General features: G+C 36.7%; 1 pseudogene; it reads right to left on the bottom strand.

The window, feature by feature from the left end:
• Positions 1–8,980: 8,980 nt before the first annotated feature.
• Positions 8,981–20,286, bottom strand: LOC114320055 (sucrose nonfermenting 4-like protein; annotated as a pseudogene).
• Between the last annotated feature and the right edge of the window lie 242 nt (positions 20,287–20,528).

Raw genomic sequence — 20,528 nt, 5'->3', positions numbered from 1 at the left:
TACTATCCCAAGTGGATTTCCAACACGGTAGTGGTACCAAAAAAGAATGGCAAATGGCACGTTTACGTGGACTACAAGACAGTCAACAAAGCATGTCCAAAAGACAGCTTTCTTCTACCACGAATAGACCAACTGGTGGACCTAACTGCAGGACATAACCGACTTAGCTTTTTTGATGCGTATCGCAGTTACCATCAGATCACTATGTATGAATCAGACCAAGAGGTCACGTCGTTTACAACACCCATGGGATTATATTGCTACAAGGTCATGCCCTTTGGCCTAAAAAATACGGGGCAACATTCCAATGGATGATCACCAAAATATTTGAGCCATTGTTAGGCAGAACAATAAAAGCTTACATAGATAATATGGTGGTCAAAAGTAAGAATGAGGGGGACCAACTCAAGGACCTAGATGAGATGTTTCAAATTTTGAAAACCCACGAACTGCGACTGAAGGCATCCAAGTGCGCATTTGGTGTGGGGCCAGGAAAATTCCTTGGCGTTCTAATGACCAACCGAGGTATAGAAGCCAATCCGTCTTAGATCAAAGCCACTCAAGATCTCCAGAGGCCCAACACAGTCAAGAAGGTTAAAAGAGTACATGACCTAGCAACCGCGCTAAACCGATTCATAAGTCGGTCATCAGATAGGTGTCGATCGTTCTTCCAGGTACTAAAGGCCAAGTTTGAGTGGGATAACGAGTGTGACCGCGCTCTGGAAAGCTTGAAAGAGTACATGACTCTCCTCCGTTATTGGTAACCGCAGTACCAGTAGATGAACTCTTTTTATAATTAGCAGTTTTGCAACATGCAGTTAGCGTAGTGTTGGTCCGAGCTAAGGGAATACAACACCTGTCTATCTTTTATGTTAACAACACATTGCTGGGCCCCGAAACAAGGTACCTGCCATTGGAGCAGTTGGCCGTAGCTTTGATGATGGCTTCTAGAAAATTATCGCACTACTTACACGCCCACACTATGACTATTTTAACAACTTTCCCATTAAAAGCCTTGTTCGAGTGGACGGATTTTTCTGGACGAATTTTGAAATTGGTAGTGGAGTTAAGGCAGTTCGACATTAAGTTTCAGCCAAGAACCGCAATAAAAACGCAAGCTTTAGCATACTTTATGACCGAATTTTCCCTAGGAAGTCATTGGGTATGTTTGGTTTGGTTTGGTTTTGGGAGAGTAGTTTTTAAAAATTGTTTTGGAGAGGGAGTTTAGAATTTTTTTTGGTTTGTTTGGTTGTGTATTTTGAAAGTAGGTTTAGAGTTTGGGAGTTTGAAATGATTTGATATTTTGTTATAATTGAGTAGATATGTGTGAGAGAAAAAGTGATTGAGAATGAGAGAGGAGAGAGGAGAGAGAAAAAGTGATTGATTGATAGATAAGAGAGAAAGTGATTTTGGAAATTTTTTTGAAAAAATTACAAACCAAACAAATTTTTTAGAAAATTTTTCCCAAAATCACTCTACAAATCCAAACCAAACATACCCATTAGGTTTGCCCGATCGACTTAACTGGGGAAAAGGGGGAAGATGCCGCAGGGATAGCGCAGCCCCCATAGCAGGGCACTCAACTGCATAACAAACCATTCAGCCTTACAAAAATGGAAGAAAGAGCAACTTGCAGTACAACAAGCAAAGACCCGACTGAAAGTCTAGTCCTAAGACAACCAGATAGTGAGGACTAGATCATAACGACGACCAATAACTTAGAAGAAGATAGCGTCGGCGGCGACACCCCTAATCTTAAGGCATCATCAGATCCCTTCACTTATTAGAAGTTGTTTATAGGAGAGATGTGGAAACTCTTCATAGATGGAGCGTCCAATAGACACGGTGCAGGACTTGGCATGGTTCTCATCTCACTGGATGGCTTGACCATTGAACAGGCAATCAACCTTGGCTTTCTAGCATCCAACAAAGAGGCAGAGTATAAAGCATTATTAACAGGTTTGAAGTCAGCATCTCTCATGGAGGCCACCGAGCTGATGGTATACAGTGACTCCCATGGTATACAATGACTCCCAACTTGTAGTCAACCAAATATCGGGCGACTACAAAGTAAAGGATGAAAGAATGGCAAAGTACCAACAGTTGGTCAGAAATGAGACCATGAAATTTGAAGTGGTGAGGATGGAGCAAATCAACCGAGAGAAAAATAGTAAAGCAAATGAGCTGGCCAATTTTGCGTCAATAGCAGATACGTCTATCCCACACCCGTTATTAATAGACTTCGCCAAGACCAAGTATTGAAGAGCCGGAAGCGGCCAAAGCATGATGCGCTGATCTAGGTCCTTCCTGGATGGTCCTCATCATAATGTTTTTAAAAGATGGCATTTTACCTAAAGAAAATAAGGAAGCCAACAAGATTGACGCCAAATCATAGCGGTTTTGGCTTTCCACATCTTGGGCGTTGTACAAGAAATCCTTCACAGGACCATATTTGATGTGTGCCCATCCTAGCAAGGTCGAGACATTTTTGTTTGAAATTCACAAAGGCGTGTGTGGGAGTCATCAAAGAGGGCAATCCCTGGCCTACCGAGTTATCTCACAAGGGTATTGGTGGTCGTATATGCAAGCAGACGCAGAGAAATATGTCAAGAAATGTGAGAAATGTCAGAAGTTCGCACATCAAATACATCAACCGGCCAAAGAGCTCCTACCTTTGACCAGCCCTTGGCTTATTACAATGTGAGGCCTAGATATAGTGGGACCACTCACAACCTCACTAGGCAACAGAAAGTTTTTCCTCGCGACAACGGACTACTTCGCAAAGTGGGTAGAAGCGGAAACACTCGCATCCATAAAAGAAAAAGACGTCAAGAAGTTTATCTGGCAGAACATCATAACGCGGTTTGGCATCTCCATGGCATCCCCAAGGCCTTAATATCTAACAACGGCGCTCAGTTTGATGGAAAAATCTTTAGGGGTTTTTGTGAAGAATACAAGATAGAATTTTATAACTCTAGGCCGACGTACCCCCAAGCCAATGGCCAAGCTGAAGCTTCCAATAAAGTAATCTTAGACAGACTAAAAAATAAGTTGGAAAAAGCAAAAAGCAAATGGACTGAAGAGTTTTCCCATGTCTTATGGGCCTACCGAACTATACCTCGGCAGTCAACTAGCGAAACACCTTTTTCTTTAGCCTATGGCATGGAGGTTGTAATCCCTCTAGAAGTTGGCCTCCCTACCATTAGAAGCGAAAATTTTGATCCAGACTTGAATGAAGAGGCCTAGCCCTAGAATTAGACCTGGCAGAAGAGAGAAGAGAAAGGGCACTGATGCACCAGGAAGCACGGTCTCTTCTTCATCCACCAAATGTTGCGGTTCGATCGACGAGGTATACGTGCACTTGTTTGGCCGAGACATGGTTCCCCTGGTGGTTGGAAGGGCAACCACTATCTCGCACGATTGACCGGAGGAAGCTTATTTAGTTTGGACTTCGGCGAAGGATTGTTTAGTGATAAGAGCTCGCACGGCCCTCTTTTTACCATCTTTTGCTCTTCGATGAGAGGAATGAGGTTGATTTGAGGCAAGCTGGGATCCAGTTCAGGTGAAGACTTAAGCAGGAAGACTGTGACTCTGCTTTTTCTCTTGCCACTATAGCGATACGTCAATACTACTCTTAAAAGCTCGGTCCAGTCACGGTGGCGATACCGTAAGGCAGCTCATAGCGCAGCTTGGTTAGCGTAGGCGTAGTCTGTTTTCAACCAATTCAGATCTGCAAGGAAAAAAACGCAAGTATTAGCACGGCTGCGGAATGGTATTAATTCTTAGAATAATCGAACTACGCTCACCAAGGCTTCCTTTATTCCAATTGATGTTATAGCCCGATATTTGGGCCTCCAGATCCTCAAAATTACCAGAGACCTAGAGAAAATCGTCGTCGTTTAGGTCCTTGTCTGGCGTGCGCTTTATGATTTTCTCTCGACCCTTTCTAATACGTAAGTAATGGACCCAACCATCGTCATTTTGACTGAGTGAGTATTGATGAAATAGCTTGGCCAATCCAAGATTGAGGCCGAGACGGCGGTTTAGCTCGGTGACTCCATTAATTATCTTGTACTTGTTTGTGGATAATTGGGTGGGACACAATCTGGTTTGCCTAAGAAACTCGCAAATAAGGGGCTAGACAGGGAATCTAAGCCCGGCTTCTACGATGGATATAAGTGTAAAAGGGACGAAGCCCAGTTTTTCCCAGGGCGTGGTGTTTAGTTTAGCTAGCTCGAATTGTATGTCGTCAAGAATGTTGTATTCCCTTTAGAACTCGGCTATAGCACCGGGTGAACTCACAAGGAACCGGTATTTGCCCATAGGAGTGTCAGTAGGCTGTTTATAAAAATCTGCTCGGCACCTTAGCCTGGCGTTGTGGTGAATGGTGTGCCTGGATAAAACCTAGTCAAAGTCTGCACAGTGAAGAAACATAGAATGTGTTATGGCCAGGTAGTGACCGGACTAAGGCATCAACGTAAATTAGTTTGTTCGGCTAAAAAGTGGGGTAGGGTTCTAGTCTTATCGTGAGAAAAGATGAGATTTTAGCACGATCATGGTTAGATGTTCCCTTAGTTTAGTGATACGCATCTAAATGAGCACAAATAAGTTTGTAGCTCGGTTTCAGTATGATTTTGGATCAAAACCAAAATTTTTGTTGGATTTTAGTTCCAGGTAGAGGGCATTTTTCCCTAAGGAGTAAACTTGTGGGAGCTAAATACAGATCTGAGTTCATTTTTGTAAGTAACAAATGCAAAAATGCTACAAATTCTATTGTAGTGTTATCAATGAATTTTCAGTCCAAGAACATGGAGAGTGATATAGAGTGCATAGAAGAGCAGGTGACTTACCAGTTTTTGAATAAAGAAAGCGACGGTGATAGGTAAAAAGAGTTCCAACAACAGTGCTTGTGTCACAATTTAAATGACGACAACTATCACGCCCCAAGTTTTATTACTCGAAATTATAACCAAAACCTTTAATACAAGTCCATTTAATTAACTACTATTATTATTACAAACAACCATTACATGGGGTAACAACAACAACATTGTTCTCTCTCGAATAATACAACAATAATACATGTACATAATTCACATTGAAATACACATGAATCTCTCATTTACAATAAGCATCTCTCATTTACACTATGACTAAATAATAGTAAATAAACTCTTCAATCCTCAATCCGGCGTTCCAAACTTTGTCCCTGAAAAATGGTTAGAATAATTGGGATGGACACGAAGTCCAGTAGGAATCTTCTTTGATTCTAAACAATATAGTCCTTAAATACATGAGATCATGAAGTGCTAAAGAGTGATATAAACATAAATTCTTTGTGCTCTTTAATGTACTCAAATTACAATACATATAGGTAACACCATTCTCATAAACGAAATTCGTGAAAACTTTTCAAAGAAAACCCTTTCATTTGTTTCTATATCAGTCAAATATATGTTTAAAAAAAAAGAGTCTTTTCAAGAATTCCTTGCTAACTTTATCTAGAATTATAAACATAACAACGAGTCATACTCCTACATGTCACAGCACATTATAACCCATTATAATCCACATAAAAGAACTTATACACTTCCATATATTCGATTTTGCCCAATCAAGATTACTCACTTTCCATTATCTCAAACCCATGTACAGATCTTATTATAATCATTCCACACAGTCCAAATTGGACACCGACTCCATTACCAAGCCTTAACATCATACCACACGCTTTACTGGTCATGAGCTGGAAGGAATGCGGAACCTCACGCTTTACTGGTCACAAGCTGGAAGGAATGTGGAACCTCACGCTTTATTGGTCACAAGCCAGAAGGAACGCGGAACCTTTACACATTTTATCAACCTACACGCTTTACCGGGCGCTACTCCAGAAGGAAGGTGAAACCTTTATTAAGGGCCACGCTTTGCCGGCTCAAATACGGCACGAAATGGACCCCAAGGCAACATTACAATCCATCAATTTCTTAAGTCATTGCTTATTATGAATTGTGGGCAAAGCCAACACATTCATTCATCATTTCCATTACTTATTAGCTCAAGAACACGTAATCATTATTTTCCACCATTATCTAGTATTCATCAAGTCATTCGTTGTTACAATCTCAACAAAACCAATAATAGCATTCATTATTTTTATCACAAAATTCATCCAATAATACATCCACTAAGAGCATTTGACGAATTTTAGAAGCATTCTCAATTCTTATATTTCAAAGGTCTTTTAACTTTTTCACAAAATTATCAAATCTTCATACTCAATTTCATAACATAATAATCACCATAAATTATCCCTAATTAATTAATTTAATTACTCATCTTAATTTCTTCAAAATAACCTTTTTATACAATAGTTATTTCCTAACCATTATTCATCATAATTTATTCTCATCTTTTACAAAACATGAACTCAATTCCATAAATCAAATGTCAATTGAAGCTTTCTTTATTCCCAACATAGATTCCATAACTAGGGTTAAACATAAATTAGGACTTTTTGTTATTTAACACAAAACTACATTCTCATGACCCAAACATTATATATTCCACTTAAATCATCAATTCAAATTCCATAAATCAAGAACCCTGGCTCCTTTCACATGCCATTACTAAAAATCTCCTCAAAATGAGGGCTTTATGCAATAAAAAGTATCACCCATCTATCCACAAGACAATATTGAAGAGAAGTAAGGAAAATCCCTACCTTAAGCAAGGAGAGAGAGAAACCCAAAGTTTCGACTTCAACAAAAACACGATCCGCTTGGATAGATTGAAATCCCTTGGCGCGCTCTACAACCTTCCTCAAGGGACCTAGGTGAGAAGATGCTTCTAGATGAGTAGATCTAGCAATCTAAGTGGAAAAAAGTTGGGTTTAGAGAGAAATGAGAGAGGCTCACAGTTTGAGAGGAAAGGGGAGGAGAAAAGTGAAATGAAACCATACTTGGGGCCTATGTATAGTAGTAGAGAAGTAGCCCTAAGGTCAATAAAATAATAGGCCCAAAACCTCCAAAAGGTATAGCCCATTTGAACCCCAAAATCTAGAGAGAAAAAAAACACGCAAGGGTCGACCCTTTAGGTAGAAAAGACAATCTGGCACAAGCAAAGGGGGTCGTCCCTTAGATAAGAGGGGGTCGACCCTATTTTCTAGCAACCAACACACAAAGTCTACAACATAAGAAGGTCGACTCTTTAGGTAGAAAAGACAATCTGGCACAAGCAAGGGGGGTCGACCCTTAGACAAGAGAGGGTCGACCCTATTTTTCAGCAACCAACACACAAATTCTACAACATAAGAGGGTCGACCCTTCCCAGACTGGTGTGGACCCTATAGAAAACCAGCAGAGGCACTAAGAATTCAAATAGGTGTAACTCTTTCGTTCGGACTCCGTTTTAGGTCGTTCTTGTATCCAAATCGAAGCCCTGAAAACAAGCTTTCCAATGGTTCTAGCCTCACATTCAAATTCAAAGTATAGACGGAGAAAAGATCTAAAGAGTGAAGGTTGGTCAAAAACGAAAGCTCAAATTTGGGGCTTTTGATCTAATCTTGCCTAAATACCTTGTTAAGGCTTCAATCAAGGTTCCAAATATCACCCAAGGGTCCTTAATTATAATATTTAAGGTTCTTTTGCCAACCCGTCAATACCAAGAGTCCGACAACCACACAAGTTTTAAGGTGCCGAGCACCACTTTACACCAATCCGATATGTATTAAAATCTGAGCCACTACAATCTCCCCACCTTAGGAAATTTTGTCCTCGAAATTGGAGTTACTGAAACAATAGACAACCCAACACAGATGGAGCATAACTCTTAACTTAACACACTTGGTATATGTTCCCGAATTTAAAATAAGAGGCGGAACGAAAGCTACTTAGACTTAATGGTAAAACATCACCACCCACCTAACGCTAGGCTTCATATGAAATAGATTCTCAAATTCTGGTTCAATACTTCAATGTCCCTAAGACACCCAAATAAGAAAAACCGCAAGGGAAAGATCACAAACACCTATCGATCAACACACACACCGAGATTCAACGATAAGAAGTGACATCAGCCACTTATAATCCCAAAGTCACTAATAACTTCCCAACCAACAACAATGCAGACAATGACTACCAGATGGCCAAAACTCAATTTCAAAATAAAAGGAAGCCACTAGTAAACCAGACACGAGGTCCACATTGGTAACAACAAAAGATACATTACATTGTACGATCCGATAGCAATTTTTTATACAATTCAGCATTTAAAGATAGAATAGTGAAAATTATTCATTAACATTCTCAGATTAAGTATTTAACATTTGGTTTAACCGTGTCATCCCAAGCCACACATAAGGAAAATAAATTTTCATTTGCCACATCAATCTCAACATTTTCCCGGTGAATTCCAACCATCACCAAATAACCTCTGTTATTCATCCAGGTGACATTACAACACATTTTCCATACATATTTGTATTGACAATGAATAGAACAATTATGGTGCATCCGAAAAGTAACATAGTACATGCGACTTCCCACAAGTTGGTAGTCTCCCTATCATTACAAATATTAACACTAACAATCGATGTATACATTGGCACAAGTGCGCTTACAACAATTTATGATCAAACATTTTTATCTCAATTAGGATAATTTCACAAATTCACATCAACAACGCACATACACAAGTAAGACTCAATGTCCTCTGGTATCACCTGAGGTACTACTCAACCATATCTCTATTTATCCAAACCAAAACAAATCCCCAGATGACTAAGCATCAACTAACTTTAAATATTATTAATTGAAATTACCAGTTATAAGTCAAACCAAGACAGATTAAATTAGCCCAAACCAATCCTTAAGTCTCGTCAAAAGGGAGTGACTACAAGGATCCATCTTCTTAACGGGACTTAATTCAATTTATCAATTACCTACTCTTACAATTCAAATGTCAACACATATCACTTCACATCTCACAATTCATAATCATTATCACTTATCATTTCCATAGCTAACCAAAAAAGAAATTCAGCTCACATAGAAAACCGTAAACACTTAACATACTCAATGAAACCAACTGGCTTCTCAAAATCCAAGTAGAACAGAATTCCAACCCCAATACCAGGTTGATTATTCACACTGTCGAACACATCAATTTTCCCAAAAGGAACACATAAGAATCTCATTTATTGGTAGATGGGGTGGGCATGAGTAACTCCTAATCATATTTTTAATTTTATCAAAAACCCAACAGCTTTTATCATACATTCAATATACTCCAGATTTTAGTCGCTCACAAAATTAGCACATTTCACATAGCATAAAGAAGAGAGAATGAAAATAACCTGGATTTGCCAATTGCTCCATCACTTTATGCAGTGGATCAGATCGTAAACACATGTGACATCTCTGACTGCTGGATCCATATGGAGAATATGGCTCTTGTCCCAACTGCAATGCTTGGATATTTTCCAAAACAAAAACAAAAAGAAAATGAAAATGAAAAGATTTTCAGCATTTCTTGCCAAATTTGTACTAACCCAAACTCTTTCAAAATCAACATGTACTCAAATAAGTAGTGGATATCATAACACAATTCCTTAAACAAAGACTATGATACATCATCACTTTTTTTTTTTTTAGGTAAGTAATCAAGATACTTGACTTGGAAAGCACATAATCTCAACAATAACAAATTGAAGCACTTACCTGATTAATAGTCATCTCTTCAAGATTAATATGAGTATACATTTTGTCCTTTGCCAAAGCATTAATATCACTGTCAAGAAGAAAACAGACATATCACTCTTAATGGTGGAATTGTAATTGAAATTTGATTCATAATGCAGAGTCCTATATTAGAACCACAACTAACCTTTGAAAATATACATTTAATAATGAGTCATTGTCATCAACAATGGGTATTGAACTAACTTGAGCTGCAAAGACAAAAGGCGCAATAACATGAGGATGAAATGACAACGGTGAAATATAAGTAAATCATTCTCACTAATTGCGGCTACTACTGCTTATCTTATCACCTAATCCAATCCCCATTATCCCTTTTGTCCATAATTTTGTTGAACCAAAATTATATGAAGGAACAAAAATTTAAGCACAAAAGATAAAAACTAACACATCATTCCATTCCCAACCATAGTTATAGTGAAAGTAAAATAGCCAATAAAATATATATATGTATATATATATAAACCAATTGCTTGAATTTTTTTGTAGTTTAAATTACCCAAATTACTTGAAGAGTAGGACAAACATCTATTATCTATATCATAAAAAACTAGTTAAATTTGGCACAGATCACTATGCAATTACAAACCCTATACTTAAATTTGACCAAAGCTATGTATTAACAAAAAACATGGTTTCAGAATCACCAATGCATCCCCAGGAATTCCCATAGCAAGGGACTAGTCACAATAACATCCAAATTTATTTGTCCATTAAGAATCACTAATCCGAAGTTCATACCTCAAGTAGGAGTATGGGACCTCAAACAGTTTAACCCCAACAAACAGACAAACAAACCATGAAAAAACACTTCTCTTATGCACATTAAGATATGCTGATCAAATGAAGCATAGCCCTTCAACTTACCAAGCAAAACTAATTATGAGAAGTTGACAGAAATACTTGGGGCTCAAGATCAGCAAGTTTACCCCTCTCAAAAATAATAACCTGATATTCTCTTGCCTTGAACTAACAAACTCAATGCTAAACGAAGAGAAGAATGTGGTCTCAACATTGCCAATGGCCATCGATTTGTTTCCCCAATTCCCGGAACCCAGGTACCCAAAGGAATTGCACAGATTGGTAGTTGGAGCATCGGTAATGTCCCAAAAAAATGTTTAAAGTACCTGCAAATACCTGAAAATGAGCAAGACATTGGTTAGTAAGAAAACACCAATTCTTGTTCAGGAAACTAAATAAAACCTTACATTTTAGTATTCCAGAAAGTGAGGCAAGGTGTAATAGCTGCGGAATCGAGGCATTGCCTGAAGATGAATGGATAACAGAAACTGTTGCCACATTATTTTGCAAAATCTTGAGAGCAACATCTTTCAAATTCTCATCTGGCCCAGCCTGCACAACCAACATAAAAGTCAGCAGACAAAACCTACTCATGCTGGATATTAAAATGAAGAAAATCCCTATTTCAGAAGTGGAATTCCAAAAACAGATTAAATAATTTATGTGTCACTGCTTCCTGAAGACTGATATGGGAGGCAATAATAAAAAATTATATGAGTTCAATTAATTTACCAAAGCATATAGCCCTCAACAAAGAGGGATGGCGAAAAGGGGGCTCAAAGACCCCCCTTAGTGTTTTGGTTTTCCTATCCTCTTGATATGTTGGAAGCATTTTTATTTTGATCAAACCCCTCAGGTTGTGAGGGTCTTGTGTTCTCTTTGGAGATTAGGTCTTGTTAGGTTGCCTTAGTGGCATATGTTATCCTTGAAATAAAACACTAAAAAAAAACCTATGCTTGAGTAAACATACAGGGGTTAAAAGTGGCATACGTAGGGGCCAAATTGTTCAGTTTGAAAAATAAGGACCAAAGTAAAATATGGGTAAAACTACAGGGGTTAAAGGTGTAATTTATCCATAAATCAAATGGAACTACACACGTATCATTGATCGCTGGAGAAATATGACCCAATATTGATAGCAGCTTAGTAAAGAATTCCATCTAGTAAGACTTTTTTTAGTCAAAAGAAGCTGGAATTAAGATGTTGTAAAGGAAGACACAAGAAAGAGCCAAAAGGCAGTTACGAAAAGGGGTGTTCATCTTCGCTCATTGCAAAGATGTCAACGGCAAAGCCAGCATCCCAAAATATTTGTCCTTTATATCAAGACTAAATAACTAATAACTAAAGTAGCCAACCCTGGTGATTCATTTACATGCCACAAGTAAAAACTCACATGGAAAAGTTGTCTGGGAAATAATCTCTTGTTCCCATCAATTTGTTTGCTCAGGTATGATTTTGCATCTTTCCAAGCAGATATAGTGTGTGTCTCAAGCTCTTCCTCCATCAGAATGGAACCATGGTTATTGAGCTGCAGAATAGGTCAGAAACATTTGTTAAAATAATCTTACACTAGTTCACATCTGACTTAACGACAAAAATATAGTATGATGTTAGTAACTAGCAAAGTTATATATCTTGTCTACAGCCCCTAAATTTAGAAGCTTTCAAACTTAAAGATCATGACCAGATAAGCCTACTTAGAAGCTCAAAGATTTGTACCAACAACAACACACACACACTACACACAAAACAAACAAATTTACTTTAAACCCCCAAACATACCTCTCTTACAATCATGATAAAATCCAAAGCACTAAGAACTCCAACAAACTGTCCCTTGCAGAAGTCCCCAAGAGGAGCCATAAGAATTCCCTGGAAATAACTAGTCTCAGAAAGGTACATATAAATGCTAGTTATAAAAAAAAATTAAATGCCTGAAAACATTGTAAAGCATTGACACATAAAAATGTGATCTGAAAGCATAGATGAACCTCTAATAAAATGTGACTTCGGGGAATTTGCATATAACTACTGAAATAATCTGGTATATTGCACAGCCCCACAGAATAAAACAATATTACTCATTTCTCCAACCAAATTTGGAATCCACTGGATTACATGCCAAATATTAGATAATTACACTTCATGATTTGCCAAAAAATCATATTTTATATAGTAACTTCATTGCAAACTATTTGCTTATACACTCAATAAACTAACACTATACAGTCATTAGCACACCTTTCTAAGGTAAATAACACTCCAGCAATATCCAATAAATTTTAACATCAGAGAGAGAGAGAGAGAGATACTTGTTCATGCAGAATATGAAATGCTTGTTTTACAGGTAAATCAACATCTAAGGCAATGACCTGCAAGCCACATGTATCTATATGAAAAACATGAAACATAGTTGCAACAATCAAATCTATATGATTTTCCAAGAGTAGATAAAAATAAAATAAAGTCAAGGGAAAATTATTCAAACCTTGCCTGACTCAGGAAGCAGCTAATAAGCCATGTGTGTAGATAGAAATATAGTAATGTGGTGGCGGGAAACCTCTAAATCAGCTTCTGATACCCTTGGCAAGGCTTCATGCAATGGACCACTTGAAACTCTAACCTGCAATTATATACGAGTTGATAAATTAAAAGTCATAGAAAAGATCATCTAGCAATACTTCAAAGTCCACCTTTCTCAATGTTCTCACTGATATAAGATGTGAATATACAATACATAACACTTAAAGATAGATGTGAGCCAAAAAAAGATTTCTTGATTTTTTTTTTTTTAAATTCTTTTAAGACTCATTAATCACATTCCAAACTAGGGAAACCTCCATTGGCTTTAGACACTTCCTTTTTGCATTTTCTAAAATAGGGAATAAATTTTCTTTTTATTTCAAATTATTGAAAGGAATTCCAAAATTCAAATGGGGTTATACTTTTCACAGTTCTGAGTCCATCATATTGTTTTTGATTTGGGCAATTTTAGGAACGATCACATTGATTTGATAAGACAAAAAGGTGAAACCTGAATTAAACCAGTTATGCTGACTGTATTAGCAAGAGAAAAGTAGGCAGGAAAAATCTGAGGGGTAACAACGGTAGACAAGCCCAAAACTATCGCAACATTATAAACATGCTCTTGTATGCATAGAGATACCAAAGAATTTCTGACTTCAGCAATAACAACATTAGGTAACATCCTATACTATACACGTAGAAATCCACCAGTATCTGACTTTTACCACCAAAGTACACAAAAGATTGTAATAACAAGAGTTCCTAATGGGTATCATGATTAGTCAAGTACAAATGCATACAGGATGGAAAAATGCTCAGCATGCTTTTGTTTGTGTAACAACCCCAATCCGTAATTAGCTACTAATCCGTATTTAACGATGCTAATGAGAGAATTAAAATAACTTATGTGTTTATTTTATGTTTTCCATGATTTTGGCTTTCTATCTGTTACTTATAGAAATATCTATTTGGAATTCCACTTTAATAAGTAAATTGAAAGCCTTATCGGCGGCCGAATCTGAAATCGATTAATGTTTTATGCTAATTAGAATTTATGTGATTATATTGTATGTTTAATTGAAATTTGATTTGGTATGATTAAACTAGATTAAAAAGCTGTATTACATCAATTTGAGTTATTTACCAAATTGCCATTAGTGGACAATGCTAGGCCATCTATTAGTCTTGATTTATCTATGCTTGGCATCACTCTTCATTCATCTTCCTAGAGACAAAACCGACTAGAGAGAGAGAGAGAGAGGGAGAGAGTTAGGAGAAAATTGGTTTCAACTAGGAATTCTTGCTTGAACTTGGAAGAATTGAAGAAAGGATTGCATAATTGAGCTTCTAGACTTGAAATTGAGGACCCAAGGTAGGATATTTATCCTTTAGTTTATGAATTCAAGTTGGTTCTTGCATGGTTCATGGTAATTTAGAGTTTAAAGTCAAGAATGGGTTTAAATGTTGAATTGAGTAATAAATCATGCATGCATGCACATTTTCTCACAAATTGAGCATGAACTCCAAGAATTCTCTCTTGCATGTTTGAAATTCATCTTCATTTAGGGAAATCATCAAGTTTCAAGTTGTTTTGTGGATTTGGATCATGTTTTGAGAAGTTTGATACAAGAAAAATTCATGCATGTTGTGTTCATGATCATTCATCATGTTTTAAGTTGAAATTGTGAGTTTTTAACAAACTCTTGGGCCATGATTTTATGAAATAATTCTTAATTCATCATGTTTGACAAGTTTACTATGTTATCTCAAGTTTTGGGGCCCAAGAGATGTGTTTTGAAGGTTGGAATTCGAGTTTTGAGCTTGAAGGTGCAACCTGGAAATTCCAGAATTTGTATCTATGCTCGAGCGACCACTTTGAGTGCGTGCACTCCACTCGAGCGACCAAATGTCCGCTCGAGCATGAATTGTAAGCTCCCAGAAGTTTCATGTCTTTTACAGATCGCTCGAGTGAGGGAATGTGCGCTCGAGCGACCATTCACATTTTGCATGTACACTCGAGCGAGGAAAGCTACGCTCGAACGTGGACCTTATTTTCAGAAAATTTACCAAGTGTTCCAAGGCATGTTTTGGCATCCTCATTGCATCTTAGGCATTCCTAAGCCTTAATTAAGCCATAGTAATGAGGTTATGGATTAGAAACACACTAAGGGAGAATGTGCTAAGTTCCGAGACTGCAAGTATGTGTGTTTTAGGCAATATGATAAGAAAGAATAAGAACCAATGTAATGAAAGCTAAGCCTTAATGGCCACTTGAATGTGTAATGATAAGATGTGCTTATGTTATGTATTTTGTGATTGTAGGTCAAGGCTCGAGGGTTGATTAACCATTTACGGGAACCACTGTGAGTAACATTTCTATAAAGATATGTTGATATGAATTACGTTCCAAATGAAATGTGATAAGCTATAATTTCCGAAATGATATCTGTTTTTGTGAACGAATATTCCGTATTTGAAATCTATTATGGCATCCATAGATGGTCCCAAGTCATGGGGGACGGCATGAAAATGCGGGTCCATGACATTCATGTGTTTACGAGATCTCGTTAGCCACTTCATTGTGGTGATATGTGTTTAATCGGTATCCGGAACCGATTACTCTAGTTGGAAGATGTTCTGTGATGTGTTCTATGGGATGTACCATTATTATGTTCTGATATGAAAATGATTATGCTATGATCTATTTTTCGCTTATAATATGTTCGGATTTCGTTCACTAAACCCTTTACCTTAATGTTATTCGTTGGGCTTTAGCTCATTGTTTGTGTATATATATATATATATGTATAGGTGAGCATTCTGGAGCTCGAGCCTGAAGGCTTTTGTCTGGATCTGTGTTCTGTTGTCAGCCAACCATTATGCCTTACGTGGAGGTTCCCGAAGTGTCATATGTTCAAGTTCTGTTGTTTCTGTATATATAAGACTCGGTTGTTCTGTTGGCTGTACTTAAGATACCTTAATGTGTGTGGGTATAATGTATGAATGACTGTTGATTATGTATATAAAGTTTTAAATATTCTGTTTCATATAAGTCAGCACAGCTTATTGGACAACTATATTTATGTATTTGCTTCCGCTAGCCCCTTAATCTTGTTAATCTGTTCAGAGACCTTCGGTAGTCCAAGGATTACTGGCTGGTTACGATGCTAAACCTATAAGGGCGGGTTTGGGTCGTAACAATTTGAAAATAGAATTTACATAGGAGCAAATGACAAGAGATATTAGGTTCCAGGCAACTAGCTGTAAAAAAAAAAGTTCATTATATCAGTCTCATACCAAACGCTGAAAAGCCTCGTTATCCACATTCATGTTAGAACCAGAATGCATTTGTGGATTTAGGATTCCAGGAACATAATCAGATTCCCTGGCTAAGAAAACAGTGTTCACTGTCCTATAGTTCCCATTCTCAAATGGCTGGTGCTCATCATGTCGCCACTCGCCATCAACAACAATCTTGTACTATATGCAACAGAATCAAACAAACAAACACATTCTATGTTCCTGAATTAAGTGGCAAATATTTGCAGAGCTTAAATAATTTAGACAGTTCCCAAGCATATTTCAGCTGCAGTAATGAATTAAAAATTTATTGCGAACCATCATGCTTTCTTGGACCACATATCATTTAATTCTTTTCAAGTTTTCACTGCCCCACAAATAGCATCATTCTACTTCAGGGTGGTTCTTGATTATCTACGATCTCTTCATTGCTCTTTCTAATATCTATTGCAAAAGCTCTTCATTTATAAGCCCATATATCGCTTAACTACCAAAATTTAATTTCATAATAAATTTAAAAAAGAAGAAGTAAAGTTTACTTTAAACTACACTTTGTATAACTTTAGGCTACCTACTCTGTTGAATTGCCTTGTTGTCAATGGTGGGGGTCTAATTTATTAACGTTGTGTTTGGTTGGAGGATTTAGAAAGAGAAAAGGAAAAGGAAAAGTTAAGTGAAATGTGAATAAAATACACCTATATTTCACCAAATTTCACACACCTTTTCCATTTCCTTTTCCAAATCCTTTCCCAAATCCCCCAACCAAACATAAGTGCCAACTTGGGCATCATGTACCTTCTTTCCTACATTTAAAATGGTCAAATAGAAGATTTGACTAATTTAGAAAGCAGTTTCATTAAATACTTTTGACTTTCTACAAACATTTGTAAGCATTTATTTATGTGTGTATATACATATGTATATGTATTCTGGCTCTGGAAATGCTTTGAACTAGGTGCTGTAAAAATCACCATCACTCTCGTTCTACACTCCAATTAGTCAAAGTACAACCATACTTGTTACTTGTATACAAAGCATTGATGCTTGCATGAGATTACATAAAGCAAAGCAAACTTAGCCATATAAATTAAACTTGATATTAAAACTTGAACCAATAACTCTATAATTCATTTTTTATGACAAGTGGACCAAAATTAACTCCTTGAAATATCAAAAGTGAGCACAATTTGCACTCAGAAGTGTTGGAAGTTAGCCCCCAATGTTAAATATCATAAAAATTATTGCACTCATACCAGATTTTTGCTACTAAGCTACATTAATGAAACCCGCAATTGGGGTGAATACTGCATATTGAGACATTTTATTTTAAGAGAAGTTGTGCTACATATGCTTCTTTTTTTTTTTTTTCTCTCTGCCAAAAACCATTATAGTTCTATTACATTATGTTTGAGCCACATTTACCATAAAAAACTAATACCCTTAATGCACTACCTTAAACATGATACAACTCTTATCCAAAACTGTTAATTTAGCGATTTAAACATTTTTTTTTCCTGTTCATTTCCTTAATGTTTCCTTTGTGAAGCCACGTAACATGGTATGAGGAGTTATTTTTCTGAAGTGAACCCCACAATTTATTGCGTAGGCCTCAGTTTTGGCTTCATTCACCCTTTGCCAAAGACCAAGCAGGACCATGCTATTTTGTTTATTGTCAAGAACAGACTTCTCATGAAGTACACACATCCTAGGGTTTTTCAGAAGTCAGGTTATTTTATTTTTACATCCTGAATATATCTTTACTGCAGTATTGGTGCAGCATCCACCGTAGCCTATACACCGGTTGCTTAGGCTGGTTAATTCAAAATGTTTCACGATGCGAGTTCATGAATGCATCATGGGTGCCGATGACAGCATGATGGAAAGAATCCCACAAAATGTTTACTAATTTTTTATGCCATAAAAGAAAATAAGAGTCAACTGGAAATGCACCCTAAAGTCCCTATTAATAACCATTAGCTTCATAAACCAACAGGGTCAGTATGGTGAACTCCTCACAAAAACCTAATGCATTATGCAAAATGAGAATACGAAGAAATAGAAGTCTACTGAGTTGAATTGTGCTTACCAAATAAAAAAGCCCACAGATAAAGACTTTCCATGCTTAGAGTTAATGACATATTTTAACATTGGTCAACATATAATTCCAAAACCTTCTAATCCAACTTCTTTCTTATTTTAATAATGTTCTTTTTTTCTTCACTAATGCGCCAATTACAGCTCTTAGCAAATGTGCTAAATTCAACTTAACAAAATGAAAAAAAACTACATGAGGGTTAAAAAATATTGCTATTACAGATCATCACGGTAAATTTTTTGTGGAAATAGGAGGAAATCAAATTTAATATTTGAGTGTTAAACGCATTCATTAATATTCCATTCATTATGACAACACGTCCAAGTGAAGATCCCAAATTAACTCCTCTGGATCTAAACCTCTTCGCTGATTTTCTACATCAATTTAAAAATAAAATCACAAAATAGTAAATAATTCATTTAAAATAAATGATCACATGACAGCTAGGACAGGATCAGTTCATCTTCTAAGCTCAACAACATTATGTTCTTGTGTGCAGAGAAGACACATCTTCGTAGCCGGGAAGAAACTTCTATACTTTGTGTTCAAGTAAATTAAGAGAGAGAAACCATATCTGAACAATCAACAACAATGCACTTGCTTCTTTATTCCGTAAGCATTCAAAATAATACAACTGAATTACCTCCCTTGTAATAAGTATTATTTGCAAGAAAACAATATGGTGCATGGAGAAATACCAAAATGGGAAGAAGTGTTTACAATCGCAGCATATGACAGCAAGAACTTAGGGGATGAAACAAGTTTTCAGAAAAATTATAGCACCATTTTCACATCCAACCACATCAAAAGGCGACATCTATCAGAACAATTACCATACCTAAAAGGGTTGCTAGAATTTACCACCGAGCACGTACATAAGTTTCACTATGCCCATAAAAAACGTAAATGTTTTGTTTGTTCATGGAACCCAATTACCATATATGAACTCATCCACCATTCACAACACATAATTGACAAATTTGCATGAAAAAATAAAAATAAATATGATTTAACAGGAAATTGTTTGACAATAGTGACCAAGGTATTATTGAATTAAACTCAGCTCGAGTGGAATCATCAAAACCTCCTGAAGTTATAAACCAACCTGATGGTAACTTGACGGTAAGCTGCAAATAGTCTGAAATACAGTGGGGCACCCTTCGACAGGAGTCATTAGATAATGGCCAGACCACCTTTACCAGAAAAAAGTTAACTTCCCATCAATTAAAATCAAACAAATAACAATCAATTGAACTAAGAATTACAACAAAGTAATGAACAATACAGTGCAGCTAACAAATAAAACATCAAAATCACACATGAGCATTTGAGTCTCACCCTGTAAAAATGCAACAGAGAAAAACACTTCCTCCCCCATAAGGCCACACAAACCACGTCGGGATTAGCGCCGTGCCTGCAATGGTTTCACCGGTTTCCTTTGCATAATCCATGCCCGAATAGAACATTCACTCCCAAAATAATTGGTAACCCCCCAAGCAACAAACAAATTTCCTATTAATCCTAAAAGGATAAATAAAAATCAAATAATTATTTTACAACCTAGTACACCATTGTAGCACAGTCAATTCCCATAAATAAAAAAATTAAAATAAACTCAGTACGTCAAAGTCGAATCGTCGAATTCTACCACCAAAAACCTCAACTTTCCAATGAACAATGCCTCATGAAGCACACGATTAAAGACGCGATTTTAATGAAGCAAATACACGTACGATTTAGAAAAAATAATAATTTAAAAAAAAATTGGTCAGGTTTGAATGTCTGCTAATTCACAGTCAACAACATCCACACTCAACAACATCCACATCAGTAAATGTCTGCTAATTCAATAATGTGAAAGAAAGATAACATTTCTTTTGGTCAAGTTTGAATAGAAAATAAATGAAGGACAAAAGAAAGAGAAAAATAAGGAAAAATCAAGATACAAAACTCAATTGAGCAACTAAACAAAATACAACTAGTACTACAAAAAAATTGTCTTCCAAATGTCAAAAAAAGCGTCAACAATGACCCCGTAATGATGACGCGAA

This window comes from Camellia sinensis, chromosome 1 (genome assembly GCF_055761805.1).
Source record: "Camellia sinensis isolate YWXY chromosome 1, ASM5576180v1, whole genome shotgun sequence".
NCBI lineage: Eukaryota > Viridiplantae > Streptophyta > Magnoliopsida > Ericales > Theaceae > Camellia > Camellia sinensis.
This window is presented reverse-complemented; position numbering and strand designations above follow the sequence as displayed.